The 18,890-nt window shown below is 43.2% G+C and overlaps 1 protein-coding gene across 6 annotated transcripts in view; it reads left to right on the top strand.

Annotated features, from left to right (window-relative positions):
* The window catches only part of VTI1A (vesicle transport through interaction with t-SNAREs 1A), a 348,742-nt gene that overhangs the window by 305,518 nt on the left and 24,334 nt on the right, over window positions 1-18,890 (top strand). The gene's annotated exons all lie outside the window — the stretch shown is intronic.

The following is an 18,890-nucleotide window of genomic DNA, read 5'->3' as shown; positions in this document are numbered from 1 at the left end:
GGATGTAAAAATAACCAATTAGGTAGTGATTTAATCACCATAACTTATACTTGTCGCTTACCTCCCTGCCATCTCCAGGCCTTTGGGGCAGAAGGAAGGCATAATAGAAAAAGGACTGACCTTTCTGTCAAAAGACAAGGAGCTGATCCTTGGCCACCCATGTGACCTTAGATGAGTCACGTAACCTCTCCAAGCCTTAGTTTTCTCATCTCTAAAATGGGATAATGATACCAACTTTCCAGTGTTACTGAATGCGTTAAAGAAAAGCATTCCCCTGTACGGAAAAGTCCATGGCACCTGGTATCCAGTTGCCACACAAAGGATGTGTGCTTGCTCCCATCACGTTCTTCTCCCTTTTCCACCATGGATCAAGCTAAAAGTGAACTATGCGTCTGCTACTTCAGATCATAGAGGCCAGAACCCTAGAGTCCCCTACAGTAACAAATTCCAGAGGCGCAAGCCCACCCCACAAACTATCCTATGCTAGCCCTATCCTTCCACCCACAGCATTAAACAATGGAAGAAAAAAATGCTGCGGTGCCTGGGTAGCCCAGTTGGTTAAATGTCCAACTCTTGATATCGGCTCAGGTCATAATCTCTTGGTTGTTAGATCGAGCCCTGCATTGGGCTCTGTGCCAAGCATGGAGCCTGCTTGGGATTCTCTCTCTCCCTCTCCCTCTCTCTCTCTCTCTCTCTGCGCCTCTCTCTCTCTCTTCCAAAATAAATAAACATTTTTAAAAAGTGATGCTTAGACACACCTCAACCTGGCTGAGGGTATGCTTGGAAGGTGCCCAGGCCTCAGCCCATCTCAGTGTGGCAAGAAGTGCCCCTGGTGCCTGGCAAGACACGGTTATTGGGGGAAAAAAAACAACGACAACTCTATAGCCATAAGAGTGAATGACTGCCCATCTAGCACGGTCTGCATGCTGGAAGAGAGGACCAAGAGGGATCCTCAGAGCTTGAATTGAGATTTTTCCCCAGGCTCAAAATTCTTTTCAGTGCTGTTCTGCCCATAGGTTAAGGCATAGTGTCTTTGTCAGGATGGAACATCTTACCTGGGGCAGGCAGCAGAGAGCTAGTGAGCGTGAAGACACTGGGAGCAGTAAGAAGGACCATGCAAACATGATGAGGCATGAAAACCCATGAGTGGCCTTTGGCGTAAATCCGAGGTCTTAGAGCTGATAGGAAATCTTAGAAATCTTCTCTCCAACTCTCTCATTTGGGAGAGAAGATATCTTAGTCTCAGAGACAATGAGTGACTTGGCCGAGGCAAGGCAATGAGTAGCAACAGATATAGGTACATAATGCACATGCCATTGGGCTCTAAGGCCATGGAAGCTGAACTGAAACATTTTAATGTGTTGGATATTAGAGAAGATGTCACAAAAAGAGGCTGAATGTTCAGGTCTAGAGATGAGGGCACAGCTATTTTGCTGGAGAGAGGGAAGCAGAAATGGGCTGAGGCAAAGGCATGAATGCTAGAAAAAGCTCCCCTGTATCTCTGTTTGGTCAAAGGTTCTTCTCATAACTATGTTCTGTCTCACTTGAAACTTGAGAATGCAAGAAAAAGATGGCGAGAATCTATGACCCAGGCCCACCTCTGCCACTGACGGTCCAGGGGCTCCCCAGGACCACCGCTTACCCTTCTGAACCGTGGTCTTCTCACAGAAAATGAGACGGGAGTCAAGTGGGTGAACTCTGGTGGCTCTGACCAGTCTCCAAGCTCAAGGCCAGATTGTGCTTAGGGTAGTAAATCATCAGAGGATGAACAACCTTTTGTGAGCATATTTAGAAATAAGTTTGGGATGATGACTTCAAGTTCCATTTTTTTAATGCATCTATTCAGATGATACATTTGACCTGATGAATAGAAGGTGCATGAGCCCAATGTACAATATTAGGAGATAATTGCAATGGATGAAAGTCTCTTGAGTCAATTAACTCTTATTACCTGGAAACCATTTATAAGAGGCAATAAATTATTGGGACAACACAATTAGCAGTCCCACAATAAAACGGGTTTCATGTGTGCGCATGTAGGTGCCCTCCCCCGCCCCACCTCCTGAGGGCCTGTGGAGTTAAAGGGTACGTGTTTGAGGGGGTTGCTGTGCCCTTTTGTGTTCACAGGAGTGTGTTAACATGCAGTAGGGCTGACATATCCCAGGCTAGACCGAAGCAATGAAATAAGCTTTCCACGCCTGGGAACAATGATGTCTGTGTCACAGCCAGTCAATGGCTATTTCAGTGCCTTGTAGCTAATAGACTTTCACCAAGCGTTGGCCAATCTGCTGAGTGATATTTGAGGTTGGATGTTGTGATTCTGTTTAAAGACCATTTCTAACACTCCCACCCTTGAATTTAAAAACTGAAATCGCATACCATTTAAAAAAACTTTTTTTTTTTTCCCATCAAGCTACAGGTTCTATAGTAGTGTAGACAGAATTGGGAAAAAAGAAAAGTTTTCTGTAAGGATTCTAGAAGGTACCACCGCAGTAGCAAATATGCTCCAAGAGCCGCATCGATCTTGTGCATTCGTTTTCAGTCTATGGAAGAAGGTTGTCTCGTACCCAAGCTTAGCGCAAGGTGTCTTAAAGCAATAGAATCCTTGCCACGGAATCTTTACGCCAGTTGCTTATTAGGTATCTAGAATACTCTAGAATTCTTTCACAACAATCTGAAATAACCTGGCATTTACTTCCATGACCTTTTAGTGTTTGTATCACCTAAAGCATTTTTCCCTCCACTGTTGCATTACAAGCAAGATTCAAATTCCCGACAGCAGGTGAAAAAAACAACAACCAACCCCGGAGCACAGCAACGTTAATGATCAACATTTTATTGTCATTGTGTTGACTGTTTCCGCCATAAGCTTAAAGAATTATGAAGACAGGCTGCATTTCTCCAAGTGAGCTGGAAATGGTAGGCTGATCAGAACTAGTGCAAACTAGGCAAATGTGTAAGTCAAGGAAATGAAAATATAATAAAGACAGAAACGAGCTGCTGAAGAACACGGGTCTCTCTTTTGTGTGCGCATCCAAATTTGCAGGAGTGTTTTAGATCGCCAGATAATTTTGCGATAGTCTATCTGTGAATTCTTCAATGATGATAAATGTGCGATCCGATCTTTTAGAAGAATAAACAGTTCCTTGTTAATTAATTTATACAGCTGTCAGTGCAGCTTTCTCTCTTTGCGCTCTAAGAGTTTCCCTGCCATAGATTTTCTTGCCGTTCCTGGCAAACCTCCAGTGAGAGCCTGGGATTTATTAGGCTGACTTGGTGCAAAGTCTATTGATTGTGGCCCCGAGGGTAATAACTAAATAGAGCTGGAGCAACAAGTCAATAACACCATTGTTGCTGCAGCCTGCATTCACTCGAGGAGTGAGATTGTTTTACAGCAGCCGAGGGTAATCATGGGCAGATCGGCGTGTTCAACACGCGTTGCCTGCACCGTGTTAGTGCTGAGGACTGTTTGAAAGATTTCAGCGGGATCGCTGGAGAATCAGGGTGGGGTACTGGGATTATGAACCCTGTGAACTCCTTCATTACAGCTTAAAGGTTTCAACTTTAGTTTTTAACATCTGCTGCGACCTTGGGGAGCTCAGAAGCTGGGGCCGGTGCAAGGGAGTGCAGGAGCGGGCCGTGGCCTAGCACGAAAGGGTCTGTTGCACACTGCGTCCCGGGAACAAGATGGTTGTGAGCGCAGAGATTCTCTCACCGCTGCTGTCTGTCATCCGTCCGGCCGTCCGGCCGGCTGCCCATTCGTGTGAGGTGATAGCCAGTGGCGCTGTCCCTAGCCTCGTGCCTCCCAGAACACGTTCAACATTAACCACCCTGGCAGGAGCTACCGTAACGTCTGCAGAAGTCATACCGTTGTGATTTTCGCGTTTCCCAATCTTGAATTGCACTGACTTGATTTGAAAAACCGTTTTCATAAGGCTTGCTTAGAACGAAACCAATCACGGCTTTCAAAGCCCTCCTTCCCTACCTGGCAGAAGGTCAAAACTCTGACTTTCACATGCCTGATGATTGGGTTTTTAATTACAGAGAGCAAAATCAAAGTCCACATCAGTGCCTGTCTTTCTTTTGCCTTTGGAAGAGCCCTTGCCATTCCCGTGGTGGAAACCTGTTTCTGTGCAGGACCGGGAAGTCATGGCGTGGGTTCCCGGATGTGGCTAACACTAGCCAGTCTCCCTCCTGGCCTCCCAAGACTCAGCTTGCCACATGTGGCTGCGTGAACCAGTGAGCCACCAATAACCACGAACCCTTGTGCGACCCAGTCTACGCTGAGCACAAGTCTTTCACAGAATCTTACATTTGCACAGAACCGTATATTTTTAAACAAATTTAATTATTCTGCACAGAACTAAGAGGCCTTTTTTTTTTTCTCTGTTAACTCCTATTTTACTGAAAGAGTTCTTGGCAAATCTATAGCAAAACAGAAAACTTGGGAGGGTTTTTAAAAATTACTTGCCGTATGACTCACTGTAATGAAAGGTTCAGAGCACAGAGCAATTCCATCGGGTAGCAACCCTTCTGAAAAAAAAAAAAAAAAAAGACATTTGTTTTGAGAAGTTAGTCAATACTAACATACAACGTATGAGCAAAGGTGGACCACGCTATTCCACTGGGAGACACAAGGAACTTTCTCGTCAGACTTTTTTTTTTTTTGTCTGAATGAAGAAATTGCTGTCCAATCTGTTTCGGTTCAACCCTATGATCCAAGCAGTTACTGACAAATCAAGATGACCTAAGAGTTGATAAGCTTTGGCACAGGAAAGAAATATGCAAGAGAAGTTCAGGAGCTTAGGTGGGGGTGGGAATGATAATCTAAGTTGATTTGTGGAAGACTTTCAAATTCTCAAAGATGTTTTTGTTTGGGTGGCTGTAGAAACCTCACGTTTGCTTGATCACAGCTCGAAAAGGGAAAACACCAGAGAACGCGCACATTTGCGGCGCCTTTGCGTGATATCATCAGTATCTCATCTCAAGGTTTCCACGAGCGGAGGCCGGATATTTTCCACTCCATTCACTCCCCTAAGTGTCGGAGGCAGTCAGAATCATCTCAGACGGAATATACCAGGGGATAAACAGCGGAAAGTAATAGCTTTGCGTATTTGCTCGATGCCGAAAAGTCAAAAGGACTCGTGCGTGAGTTCATGACACAGCAGCTGTAGGATTTATCTTTTTAAGGGGAGACGGGATTTTGACACAGTGGCAAGCATGGTGGGGGCCTCACAGTCGTGAAGTGACCCGTGCTTTTGCTAACTGCCCCTCCACGAAGCTAGTCCATCGTGAATACATCCCCTTACAAGACGCTGTCCTCCTCTTGCCCCATGGGGAGGGTTATTCCAAACTCATACAGACTCAAGGCCCGTCGTGTAGGGCCTCGGCTTATTTTTAGCCATTTCCGATCATGTGGATGTGAATTTAGAAAATATTCCTTAGTCTGTTAGCACATGCTCGCCTACTTTTCAAAAAAAAAAAAAAAAAAAAAAAGAAAGAAAATGACCATCTAGGAAAAATTTTTCTATAGCAACCAAGTCAGCTTGGTTTCAGCAACTACAGCCAGCTTTCATTTTTCATCACGTTGTGATGTTGTCTGGAATCATCTGAAAATAGGTGTCTGAAGGATGACTCACATAAACAGGTGAGATTGGAGAAGATATCTGTATTTTCAATATTGCTGTTCTATAGAAGCTGTCCTGCTCTGTGTGGCCACATTCTCATTTGTAATGTGCTATTCTACCTAAGAGCTCCTGTGATCTGTAGATTTCTCCTGGACATTTTTTCCCGTTACAGGCTATCTATTAGGAATTCAGCTCTGACTTGCTGATGTTAAGTGTTCGGTTCTAAACTTATTTGTATGCCTGAAGTTCCATTAATTGAGGATTGGGGTAGTACCCTGCTTTTGGTGGGGAGGAAATTGAGAAATCTCACTTACAGTTTGTTCAAATGCCAGCATATTAAACTTTAAAACCTTTGAAAAGAAAATACAAAAGCAAGTCCATTTTTCTCCCTTTCCACTTAAGTTTTCTGTAATACCCAGCATGCATCAAGTGTTGCCCACGTACCCAGTACTAGATTAAAAGCCCAATATGTATAATCTCACTTAATCCTCACATTAACTTTACAAAGCATATGTTATTGTTCCCGTTGGGAACAATATTAGGAAACTAAATGTCAGTTAAGTTAGTTACTCAAAGCCACATAGCTAACAGAAAACCAGATCCTTATGACGATCCACACGGCCAGCATGATCTGATGTCTGCCTCCCCCCTCCCCCGGCTCCCCTCCTTCCGTCCTTCTCCCCTCTGGACACACTGCTTTCTCTTTCGCCCACCAGCCTGCCACTCCAGATAAATGGCCTTTGCACCTGCCTGGAGTCTCTTTCCCAGCTCCCACCCTCCCCCTTTACTCCCAGTGCATCCTTCATTCCTCATCAGTGCCTTTGGGACTCCCTCTCCAGGCCCTGAGATGAGTTGAGTCTTGTGGCCACCACGGGGGTGCAGCCAGCAAGCTCCCAGGAATGCGCTCTCTCCAGGTATTGGCACATGCAGGTACCCGGCTCAGCATCAGAACTGAGGCATCCTCTTCCGGGGCAGCCCCCAGCCGTTGACTGAGCACAGCAGAGGTCCCAGGGCCAGGCCGTTTCGGCCCAGTGTGGGCTTCCTCTAATGGATTGGAGTCGGCTTTGCCCCAGAGCTCTTCCCTGGGTTGGCCGAAACTCGGTCACATCGGTGATGTGATCTGAGGCTCTCCTTTGCTTTCGGCGGTGTCAGATCTGCAGGATGGTCTGAAGCCTTTCCCTCCCCCCATCTTGCCTCCTCCCCTGCCCATCTTCCACAGGGGTTACCATTCAATAAACTTCTTTCGCTCCTACCTCCCATTTCAGCAGCTGCTTTCCTGGAAGTCTCAACCGACCCCAGCCCCCTCCTCTAGACCCTCTCATAGGTTTGGGCCTGTTCCTTTCAGAGCACTGCAGTTTTGTACTATTTACAATTTGACACTGTATACTGTGTGGGTGTGACTGCTTTGGTAAAGTCTGGAAGCTCCACGAGGACGGGCACCTGTTCAAGTTTGCTCATCACCGCATCCCCTAGACCTGGGGCGCTTGTCTTTCCCGCAGGAGTAGACAGACTTATGCTCCGCACTGGAGCTACATCGCTCCCCATCGCCCTGCTCTGGGGCTTGCTTGACCCTGTGTGTCCAGGGCCACTCCACCAGCTGTGGGCAGTTGAAGGCTGGGGCTGTCCAAACCTCACGGAGTGGGGCGGGGGGGGGTGGGGGGGCACTGAAATCTAGCGCTGACTTGGAAAGCACCCTAGAAAAGGATGTTGTACTGAGGCCCGGATCAGGCCGGCCCCTGCGTTAAGGCCCTTTGGCTTTATTCCTGAGTGGAAGTGCATGCCCCTTCTCCTTGAGGAGAAGATGGGACTTTAGCGTTTCCAAAACCTTCTGAGTGAAAACATCTGTATCCGATTTTTCCCGTCACAGTGTATTAGTGACGTCCTGCTAAAGAGCAGCTTGCAGTCGACAAGACTCTCATCAGAAGGTGTCACTGCCATCAGCTGGAATTATGGTGGGGCTGTTAAAGCTGGCGCCCTAGCCAGATGCCAGGCTGGGTAATTACATTTGGTCTACCTAAATTCCCTCCGGATTTCTCATCGGACACAGTATTCTTCATCTCTGCCCTGAACTGCTAGCCAGAGTTTGCTAAGAGCCTTTCAGCTGCTGCCATAGTTCATTCCAAAAATGGATGCATTCCTGAAGGACCACTTGTCAGGGGTGTTGTCGAGGCTTGGGAGAGGGGCTGGCCTGCTTCAATGGCCCCAAAGGCCCCTTGCCCTTCCAGACCTGACTCTGTGATTCTATGACTGTCACCTTCAAAATATAGTGTTCATGGAACTGCTAAGAGCCTTGTAAATGAAAAACCTGCCAGATCAAAGGGTCGAACTTGCTAGGAAAGATGCCTAAATATACACACACCAAAAAAAAAAAAAAAAAAAAAAAAAGTGAACACAAATCTGGATAGTCCTAGAACCCACAAACAGTCATGGTTTATTTTCTCTCTCGAGTGGATTTTTAAGCCATAGCTAAGTGAAGACAAAAACATATATACATTGAATGAAAGGCGCGTGTAATCTTTGGGATAATTCTGATGTAATTACCACAGCAGAGTTGCTTTAAGGCCAATGCGCAATGAGTGGAATTTTCCAACATTGATTAAGCTGGACTCGAGGAGAACTGAGTCTTTGTCTAAAAGCTGCCAAATGAAAACAACTTTGGGATATTTAAATTCAGGTTGGAAATTGGTTTGAGTAAGGGATATTTAAACCACAGCTGTTCAAGGACTGAAAACACATGAGTATATGTGCCTGCACGCACACGCACGCACACACACACACACACACACACACACACACACACGCACACACACAGCCTTCTCTAAAAACAAGTTAGCCAAAGGTGTACATTCCTTCTAAGTTCTCATGATCAACAGATGTAAATGTTCACGGTGTTCAGATGAATTATGGACCCTAATGAGATTTCAATACTGAGCAAACAATAAAAATTTATGCATTGCATAGTTGCCGTGGCCTTTGGCTCCATGGCTAGTGTTCCACCCTTTCAACAGCTTCAGTAATATAATATCCAGCTGGCTTTGGAGGTAAGGAAAATTCGAGGGGTGAATTGAAATTGTGAGAAATTATTTGATGGATTACTTTGTCAGAGTAATGCATGGCCTTGGCATAATTACCGTGGCCACCTTAACCCTTGCGGCAGGTGGTGACAAAGGCCCGCAGGGCCTAGGTGCCGGGCAGGCCCCGCACGTGCTCCTGGCCCTCCTGGGCCCCGGTGTCCGGGGAGTGGCCGTTCTCCTGAGCAAATGCCAAACAAGCACATTCCTGTCCCAGGCCGGCGAGCGAGCCGGACGGCCGAAAGGCTGCACTTTTCCCAAGAACTGTCACCTGTGTCAGAGTGAAAAGAATCAAACAAAAGGCAGACCGACCTTGAAATAAAATGGGGCGAAGTCGGGGGAAAGAGACAAATGATATCTTTTAAAGCGATACGTTTAAACACAATAGCAGACATGGGCACACTAATCTTTTTTCTCCTCTGTCTCTTTCTCTCGCTCTCTCTCTCTCTCTTTTTTTTTTTTTTTATCAATCCAGACCTTGAACTTAATGGTTGTCTGCCTTGTACTTTATAATGTTCAATTCGTACCATGTGATGAATAGTCTGTACGTGTCAGAGACCACGTCTGTAGCAAATCTGCTGGTGTATTTCTTAACACTGGTTTTACTTTGGAACCATAAAGTAATTACTATTTTGTGAATGAGAATAAACCTATTATGCACAAATATAGCTGTACCCAGCATCCGCTCTTTGCTCTTTGGGGAAAAGAAGTTGCCTATAGGATAGGGCAGCTCAAATTTCAGTGTTCTGAAGTGCTTTTCAGCATGGCCTTCAAGAGCGAGAGAGTGCTCCCGCCCATTTCTTGGTTTCATTATGATAACAGAAATATATTTGCAGCATGTTGACAAACTCATTGGGCGTAAACAGAGGAGTTCTAATTGCAAGTTCTTATGTTTTAACGCTAAATCGGGCGATAAGTCAATGTTTCGGTTTGGCACAGTGAACTGATGTTCTCCAAAAATAGCCTGTGACACTTTTTAAAGCAAGTCGGTGGTGTACTTAGGCTGTTCACAAAAGGCTTCATTCTTGTCTACAAATGGCAACCCTCCCCTTCCCAAGGGTGCCCAACTCAAGCGAGGCCGGAGAAAAATAGATGCTTCCTGTTTCAAGGCATTTCTCCAACTCTTAGTCTCCTCCAAAAAGCAAGATTTTGGAATTTATAGGGAAAGCATGCCTAAGAAAGGTTATCTTGATTTTCATTTAACACACCCTCCCACTGACTTTTTTAAAGGTTTGTTGTAAGTATTTCTGCATAGCTGAAAACCTAGATTCCACCCTGGAGAGATCGCAGGGCTGTTCATGTTACACTCTGAAGCCATGTGTTTTCACATCATGGCAAAACCCAAGATGTAGGCAGATCCCTTGGCCCCTGTTGGCTTTGGAATTTAGTCCTTCCCTTGTTTTCCACTGTAAACTTACACAGAGAAAGACCTCCGCAGCCCTGAATGTAAGCATGGTCATTAATGTTTTCCCACACATGCCAACAGTATAGCTAAGCAAGACCCGGGAGTAAGGGAAGGAACGGGGCAGAGGTTCATGAGTGTGGTGGATGGGCGTGAGGACCTCACTAGGGTGCTCCAAGTGCCTTCCCAGAAGCGGCCACTTTCCTGGAGGAATTGGTCAGCACAGTGACCGTGGGGGCTGATTCAGAGAAGCCCCTGCCCAACAAAGGCAGCTCTAAAGTTTATATGACCCTCCTTCAAAACCATACACGAGGATGGTTACGAAAGTAATAATATCAACCCTTTCCTTCTATAATGGTCACTATGTGCTAATCACTTCTTATGGCTTATCTCATTTAATCCTTCCTACAACTTGATATGATAGGTATTATTAGTATCCCGAAACCCAGTCAAGTAAGGACTTTGTCCAAGGTTACGCAGCTGAAGAGTGGCAGAGAGCCAGGATCAAACCCAGGCAGTCTGGCTGCAAGGCTCACGCTCCACCTCGTATGATGCCATCGTCCGTCCTCCTGGCGATGCCTGCTCTTGTCTTTTAGCATAAACTGATTCAAATTTTTCTGCCTTGTCACAGTCTCTTCCCCTCATCAATATTCTAGCAATGGGTGTAAGATTTCATTATAAGTCACTGACGCTCAGTAATTTACTGTTCTCTTGAACTACTTTGCTTATAAAGTGCCAAAGCATTTTCTACCGCAGCGCACTTGTAGAGTTTTGATAGCTGGAGTAAGCCGACAACTGGGCCGGTGCACCCCCAAGCTGCATTTTGAGGTTTAACTGAGTACAAACATCCCCAGGACTCAAAGGTTTCCGAAACTCCCTCCAGTGAGCTCATTTTGCATGCCTTTGTGAGTGCCCGTGGTCCTCGGTGGCTCTCACTGAAGCCCTATTGATATCTTTCAGTGTCCAATTTGATGGATTCCGTAAATAAAATGCCCTGAAGTATGGGGCTACTTCGATCGATATTTTTTGTGTTAGAAATTGAAACAGAAAAAAAAATTCTATTTTGGAATTCACTTTTAAATTGTGACAATCAACTGATTACAAATGAACAAAAATTTGTATGAAAAATAACCGTATTTCCTAAAACTAAATCAGTGAGAAGGGGGCATTGTTTTATGTTATTGCAAATCTCTTTAATGTCTGGCTTAACGGAGGACAGCTGGAGTCTCATGTGCTTCTGCACTCCATCTGTTGTGATGTCAGTCATGATGTCGAACCTCTAGAAAACTCGACGCTCTAGAAAACTGTACACTTATGAGAGAAGGAGAGTGGAAGGGGCAAGTAACATCTTAGTATTATTATAAAAATAGTTTTGATTTCATGGGTCCCCTGAGAGGGTCCCTGGGCCACTTTTGGGAACCATGCCCTAAAATATGGCTGATATTTACAAAACCACATTGATCTGAGTCAAGAAGGCGTAAGTCCTTTTGTAATAAGTAGGTGCTATCCTAGGGTATGAGCCAGTTTACCTTTCAGCGGCATCTCCAGTGCTCCTCTGCGCTCACAGGCAGAGGTTCTCTGCCCCTTTCCTCCAGATTTGCTGTAGGCTGAGCCACACCACACTCATGCTCATTAGATGTCAGAACCCCACGTCTTGTCTTCCACCAGGCCATGAGCTTGCTGTGGACACAAACCAGGTCTGTCTAACTCATGCCCTAGAATCAAGCACATAATGCCTGGCACAGGATAGGTGAATTTTGCTGAAATGAGTAAAGTTCAATGATAAAGATATTGGTAAACAATCCAGGCAAATGCGTGTTGATTTTTTAAATTCAAATATTTCTCCTCTTTCTCAATATCATTCATCGCCTTATCAAATATCTGCTGATCTCTATAATACGCCAAGCAGAATAGGTAATGGGCTACAACAAAGACCAATGCACCTTGCTCTTATGCACTTCCATTTCATAGAGGAGGCAGTCAAGGAAAAGAATTAATAATTCCAGACCGAAGGAAATAAAGAGGCTGCCATTGCTCAAAGGGGAGACAGGAATGTAGGCTATTTCAGTCTGAAAGATTGCCTTTACTATTTCATTTGTACACCATCTGCCTTGAAACTGAGATCAGCCATTGCTGTTCTACAGACTTTGTGTTTAACAGTTGTATCGAGATGTCGTTTACATACTATGAGATTTACCCATTGCAAGCATACAGTTCGATGATTTATAGTAACTTCATAGAATTGTGCAACGATCACCACGGTGGATTTTATTTTAAAAAAATTTTAATGTTTATTTATTTTTGAGACAGAGGGAGACACAGCACAAGTGGGGGAGGGGCAGAGAGAGAGGGAGACGCAGAATGCAAAGCAGGCTCCAGGCTCTGAGCTGTCAGCACAGAGCCCGATATGGGGCTCGAACCCACGAACCATGAGATCATGACCTGAGCCGAAGTCGGACGCTTAACCGACTGAGCCACCCAGGCGCCCCCACCGTGATCTATTTTAAAAATATTTCTATCACCCCCAAATGTTCCCTCATGCCTGTTTGCGTTGAGTCAATTCCTGCTCCTACCCCCAGGCCCGAGCAATCACTGGTCTGATTTCTAGATATTTCATATGAATGGAATCATATAATATATAATCGTTTATGTCTAGCATCTTTTGCTTAGCATAATGTTTTTGAGCTTCATTCCCATTGCAGCATGTATCAGTTGTTTGTTGCTTTTTATTGCTGAGTATTATTCCATTGTTTGCCTGTATCACATCGGTTTATCCACTCACCAGCTGGCAGACACTTGAATTGTTTTGAGTTTGGGGCTATTGTGAATACGCTGCTATGACCCTTTGCGTGCGGGTCTCTATGTAGACATGTGTTTTCATTTCCTTTGGGGGACACTTGGGAGTAGAATCAATGGCTCATATAGTATGTATATGTTTAACTTCTTTTTTTCTAACTGCCAAACTCTTTGCAAAGTAGATGTACCATATTACATTCTCACCTGCAGGGTGTGAGGACTCCATGTTCTTGGTATTGTTAGTCTTTCTGATTAAAGCCACTTAGTGGGAGGGGCGCCTGGGTGGCTCAGTCAGTTGAGCGTCGGACTTCGGCTCAGGTCATGATCTCCCGGTCTGTGGGTTCGAGCCCCGCGTCGGGCTCTGTGCTGACGGCTCGGAGCCTGGAGCCTGCTTCGGATTCCGTGTCTCCCTCTCTCTCTGCCCCTCCCCCGCTCATGCTCTCTCTGTGTCAAAAATAAATAAAGATTAAAAAAAAATTTTTTAAGTCACTTAGTGGGATAGTTGTACCATCTCATTTTAATTTACATTTTCTTAATGACGAAGGATGTTGATCATTTTTTCATACGCTTATTGGCCATTTGTATGCAGTCTTTGGTGAAATGTCTATTTAGCTTTTTTCTAATTGTATAGTTTTTTAATTGAGTTGTTTGTCTTCTTAGTACTGGATTTTGAGAGTTTTTCTTTTTATACTTCTGGATACAAGTCTTTTATTAGATGTTGATTTGCAAATACTTCCCCTCAGCCTGTAGTTTGCCTTTTATTTTCTTAATGTTGAATTTTTAAAAAGTAAAAGCTTCTAAATTTGGCAAAGGCAATTTATCAATTCTTTATTTTATGGATCATGCTTCTAGTATCTTACCTAAGGAAACTTGGCCGATCCCAAGATGACAAAGATTTTCTTCTAGGTTTTCTTTTACAAATTTGATAGTTTTAGCTGTTACATTTAAGTCTATGTTTCATTTTGAATTTTTGTGTATAGTGTGGGATAATGGTCTAAGTTCATTTTTTCAAAATATGGGCATCCGCTCTCCTAGTATCTTTGTATTGCCTTGGATCCTTTGTCATAAATGTAAAGGTTTCCTTCTGGGATTTCTATCTGGTTCCATTGACCTATATGTCTGCCCTTACACCAATAAAGACTACAGAGTCTTGATTCCTATAGCTTTATAGAGTAAGTTTGAAATCCAGTGATAGAAGTCCTCCGATTTATTATGTTAAAAATTGTTTGGGCCATTCTAGTTCTTTTCATTTGCATATATATTTAAGGATTTACTTTTCAAATTCCACCAAAAAAAAACAAAAACAAAAACAAAGCCTGCTAAGATTGCATAAGGCTTGCATTGAATTGAATATTTGTCAAGTTAGTAGAGACGTTCCTCTTTCATTGTCTATGTTGGTAATTATGTGCTTTTCATCTTGGTTATTCTAGCTAAAAGTTCATCAGTTTTGTTGATCTTTTCAAAGAGCCAACTTTTTATTTCATCGATTTTCTGTATTATTTTCTGTTTCCTATCTCATTGATTTCCGCTCTAACCCTTACTTCTTTTTTCTGCTTGTGTTGGGCTTAATTTGCTCTTTTTCTAATTTCTTAATGTGGTAGCTTAGATTCTTGATTTGAAACCCTTCTTTTTTCCTGATTAGACAAATATCCCTCTGACTTCTGCTTTACTTGTATCCCACAAATATGGATCGTTTTGTTTTCATTCATTTCAGACCATTTTCTAACTTCCATTGTAGTTTCACATTTGATTCATGGGTTCATTAGAAGTGTGTTGCTCAATTTTCTAATATTTGGGGATTGCCCAAATTACTTTTTTGTTGTTGTTGTGGATTTCTAATGTAGTTCTGTTGTGATTGGAGAACACGCTATTATTTCAGCTTTTTTCAATTTACTGAAATTTCTTTATGGCCTATATGTGGTCTAGGCAGGGACATATTCCATATAGTTTTGAAAAGAATGTATATTCTGCCATCAAGTAGAATGTTCTATAAATGTTAATTAGGTCAAGTTGACTGATAGCGTTGAAGCCTTCTATCTCTTTACTAATTTTTTGTCTAGTTATTCTATCGGTTTTCTTGAGAGGAGTATTGAAATCTTCAAGTATAATTATTGAACTCTCTCCTTTCATCTGTCAGTTTGTGCTTCATGTATTTTAGGAATTGGTTGTTAGGTGTGTATATGTTTATAATTGCCATATCTTCCTGGTGCATTTCATATTTATTATGTATTATCTCTCTTTGTCTCTAGGAATATTTCTTGTCCTAAAGTCCATTTGTCTGATATTAGTGTAAACACTCAGTTCTCTTATGGTTACTGTTTGCATGGTGTATATATTTCCACTCATAACTCTCAACCGATATGTGCTTTTGAATCTGAAATGGGTCTCTCGTAGACAGCATAAAGTTGAATTTATAATCTGTCTGACAACCTGTCATAGGATTGGGGTATTTAGTCCCATAACATTTGTACGATTTTTTTATCTTGTTGGATTTATGTTTTGTATTTTGCTATGTTTTCTGTATGCTTCATGCCTTTTTTCCCCTCTTTCTCCTTTTCTGCTTTCTTTTTTTAAAGTTTATTCATTTATTTTGAGAGAGAAAGAGTGCATGTGCACTAGCAGGAGAGGGGCAGAGAGAGAGAGGGAGAGAGAGAGAGAATTCCAAGGAGGCCGCTTTGAGCCTGCTGCGGGACTCAAACTCACAAACGGCAAGATCACGACCTGAGGCGAAATCCAGAGTTAGATGCTTAACCGACTGAGCCACCCAGGTGCCCCTCTGCTTTCTTTTTTAAAACATATTTTTTTGTGTGTGCACCATTTGAATTACCTGCTGATATTTAGTCTATGTTCGTGGTTATTATTTTCTTAGTTTTTGTTGTAGGAATTGCAATATATATCCCAACGTGTCCCAATCTACTTCAGCATATTACTAACTTAATTTTAATAAAATCTAGCAATTTTATCCAATATAGCCAATTTCCTCCCTTTGCCATAGATATGACTATGATTGTCATATCTATATATGTTATAAACCCCAAAATACTAAATTATAATTATTGCTTATGCAATCTTTATGTTTTTTTTAAAGAAATGAAGGGAAGAAAAGAGAAAAGATATAGCTAAGCCGTCTTTTATATTTACTCACATATTTACCATCTCCATTGCTCTTCATATCTTTCTGTGGAGTAGAGTTGCCATCTGGGGTCATTTCCCTTCAGCCTAAAGGACTTCATTTAGTATTTCTTATAAGGCAAGTCTGCTAAGAAAAAAACTTTCTCATTCTCTGTTTATCTATAAATATCTTTTTGTCACCTTCATTTGGGATGGATAGGATTGCTGGATATAGAATCCTTGGTAGACGGGTTACCCCCACCCCACCCTTCTTACCACTTTGACTGTATGGTTCCATTGTCTTCTCCCTCCACTGTTTCTTTTTTTTTTTTTTAATTTGTGTAATGTTTATTTATTATTGAGAGACAGCGAGAGACAGAGCATGAGCATCGGAGGGGCAGAGAGAGGGGGAGACACAGAATCAGAAGCAGGCTCCAGCCTCTGAGCAAGCTGTCAGCACAGAGCCTGACGTGGGGCTCGAACCCACAAACCACAAGATCATGACCTGAACCAGAGTCGGACGCTTAACCGACTGAGCCACCCAGGCACCCCGTCCCTCCATGTTTCTGATGAGAAGTCAGCTACCAGTCATGCTGTCTGTTGTTTGCCCTGTACATAATGAGTTATTTTTGCTTTGCTGCTTTCGAGCTTTTCTCTTTAAGCCTTTATTTATTTAAATATATTTTTCTGCCACTTTCTCGCTTCCTCCTCCTGGGACTCCCATTTCACATGTGTTAATATATGTTTATCACTGTGCCACACACGTCTTTGAGGCCCTGCTCATTGTTCTTCGATCTTTTTCCTTTCTCACCTGCAGATTGGATGATTTCTATTGACAAATGTTCAAATTCACTGATTCCTGTTCGTGTAATTTATGTCTTTTTCAACTCTAGAACTTTTGTATAGTTCTTCTTTCTCTGTTGAGATTCCCTATTTGTTGAAGCATTGTCATCATCATTTCTGTTAATTCTTTAAACAGTCTCTTTAATTCTTTGAATGTTTATAATAGCTCCTTTGAAGTCTTTGTCTGCTAAATCCAACATCAGAGCCACTCACAATCCATTTGTATTGACCGCTTTTAGTCTCCTAAATGTAGATTGCCTGGTTTTTTTTTTCTTTTTTCGTCGTGTCATAATTTTCTGTTGAAAACTAAACGTTTTGGAGAGTATGCTGTAACAACTCTGAGTTCTGATATTTTTAAATAGCTCACCTGAACGTAGTCTACGGGATTCATCTCCCCTGCAGTCTGCTCATTTGTTCTCTTTTTTGTTTGTTTTTTTATTTCTTATTTTTATTTTATGAGCCTGGCTTTCCTAGGGGTTGCCCCTTTATGTGCACAGCTTAGTGGCCAGCCAGTGACCGGGAAGGGGTTGTGTTCAAAAACCTCAAAGTCATAAGTCTTCTTCCTTCCTCTGCCGAGCGATCTATACGGGGGTTGAGGAAAACATTCAAAGAGGCTGCACTTTGAGTCAGTCACTCAAGGCTGCCGTGACTTTGACTTTTTCCTGGGGTCTCTCCGATCTCCCCAACACGTGCACATACTTTGCTGATCGGCAGGAGATGCGCAGAGAGCTTATCTGGCACCTTCTGGCTGTCTCATTTCCAGGATCTCTCGGTCACATTTTTGGTTGATCTGTCACTCACCAAACCAAAACTGTGACCTCAAGCTAGCGGAACTCTGGGTTTTCCCTTGTGTAGTTCCCTATCAGGTTTGCTACTTTTTCTGTCGGTGCCACTGGGCTTGGCTCTTGCCTTCTGCTCCAGGTCAAGTCCGCTTTCTCTGGCAGCCCCACCCTGGCAAAGCCATCATTCTAGCCAGCTGAGCTAGGGGAAGCGGTGAGGATGTTCTTACACAAAGTTCTCCCAGCTTTCTATGAATAAACACTTCTCAATTTCTTTTTTGCCTTTGCTCATTATCCAGAGCACTGAGAGGATTGTTTTAACAATTGTCCAGTTTTATACTTGATCAGGGAGAGTGAACTTACCGACCTCTTCACTCATTGCTGGAAGTCCCCCAGTAGAAAGGAGTTTTGCTAGTCTCTATTAAGTGCGTGTTTGGGGGCGCCAGCCTGGCTCGGTCAGTGGATGTGACTCTTGATTTCGGGGTTGTGAGTTCGAGCCCCACACTGGGTGTGGAGTTCACGTAAAAAGAAGGGGCTCCTGGGTGGCTCATTTGGTTAAGCGTCCAACTTCAGCTCAGGTCACGATCTCACGGTTCATGAGTTGCAGCCCCATAGCGGGCTGTCTTCTGTCAGCACAGAGCCCGCTTCAGATCCTCTGTCTCCTGTCTCTGCCCTGCCCCTGCTTGTGCAAAGTCTCTCTCTCAAAAATAAACAAACATTAAAAAAATAATAAAAAATTAAAATACTTTTAAAAAAAGATCTTTAAAAACCTAAGCACATAAAATAAAATGTGTATTTGTATCAAGTCTGCAGGATGTGATTGTAACGAAAGACCTCATCCTTTTGTTCGTTCCACCCTCTAGAGTTTGACCCCCAAGTCTTCTCTGCGTGGGCTTACGCCCGCTGAAATTCAAGGCAGCTTTTTGCCCATGAACTGACCCAAAGGCAACAGGTGGGACCTGTTTTCGACAGAACTGTTGAAGAAAAATGGGCTAGTTGTCAGCTTGTTTCACTTTCATTTAATCTCTGTCATCTGGGAATACAATATAGATAGTATCAGGCCCAACAAAAGGTACATCCTGATATTACTTTCAGTTTTTTGTCTAGACAGAGAAGACTAAGCACTTGAATATCAGAAATGCCTACCACGAAAAATACGAAAGACGGGCTCAGTGGAAGGCCAGAGGGGGGTACCTCTGCTTGTTCACTTTTTCTCTCTATATTCTCTTTTTTTTTTTTTTTTTAAAGAAAAAAGTTTAAA

The sequence above is a fragment of the Panthera onca genome, chromosome D2, assembly GCF_046562875.1.
Source record: "Panthera onca isolate mPanOnc1 chromosome D2, mPanOnc1 haplotype 2, whole genome shotgun sequence".
Classification (NCBI taxonomy): domain Eukaryota; kingdom Metazoa; phylum Chordata; class Mammalia; order Carnivora; family Felidae; genus Panthera; species Panthera onca.
The sequence above is the reverse complement of the archived record's forward strand: the minus strand, read 5'-3'. Positions and strand labels throughout refer to the sequence as shown.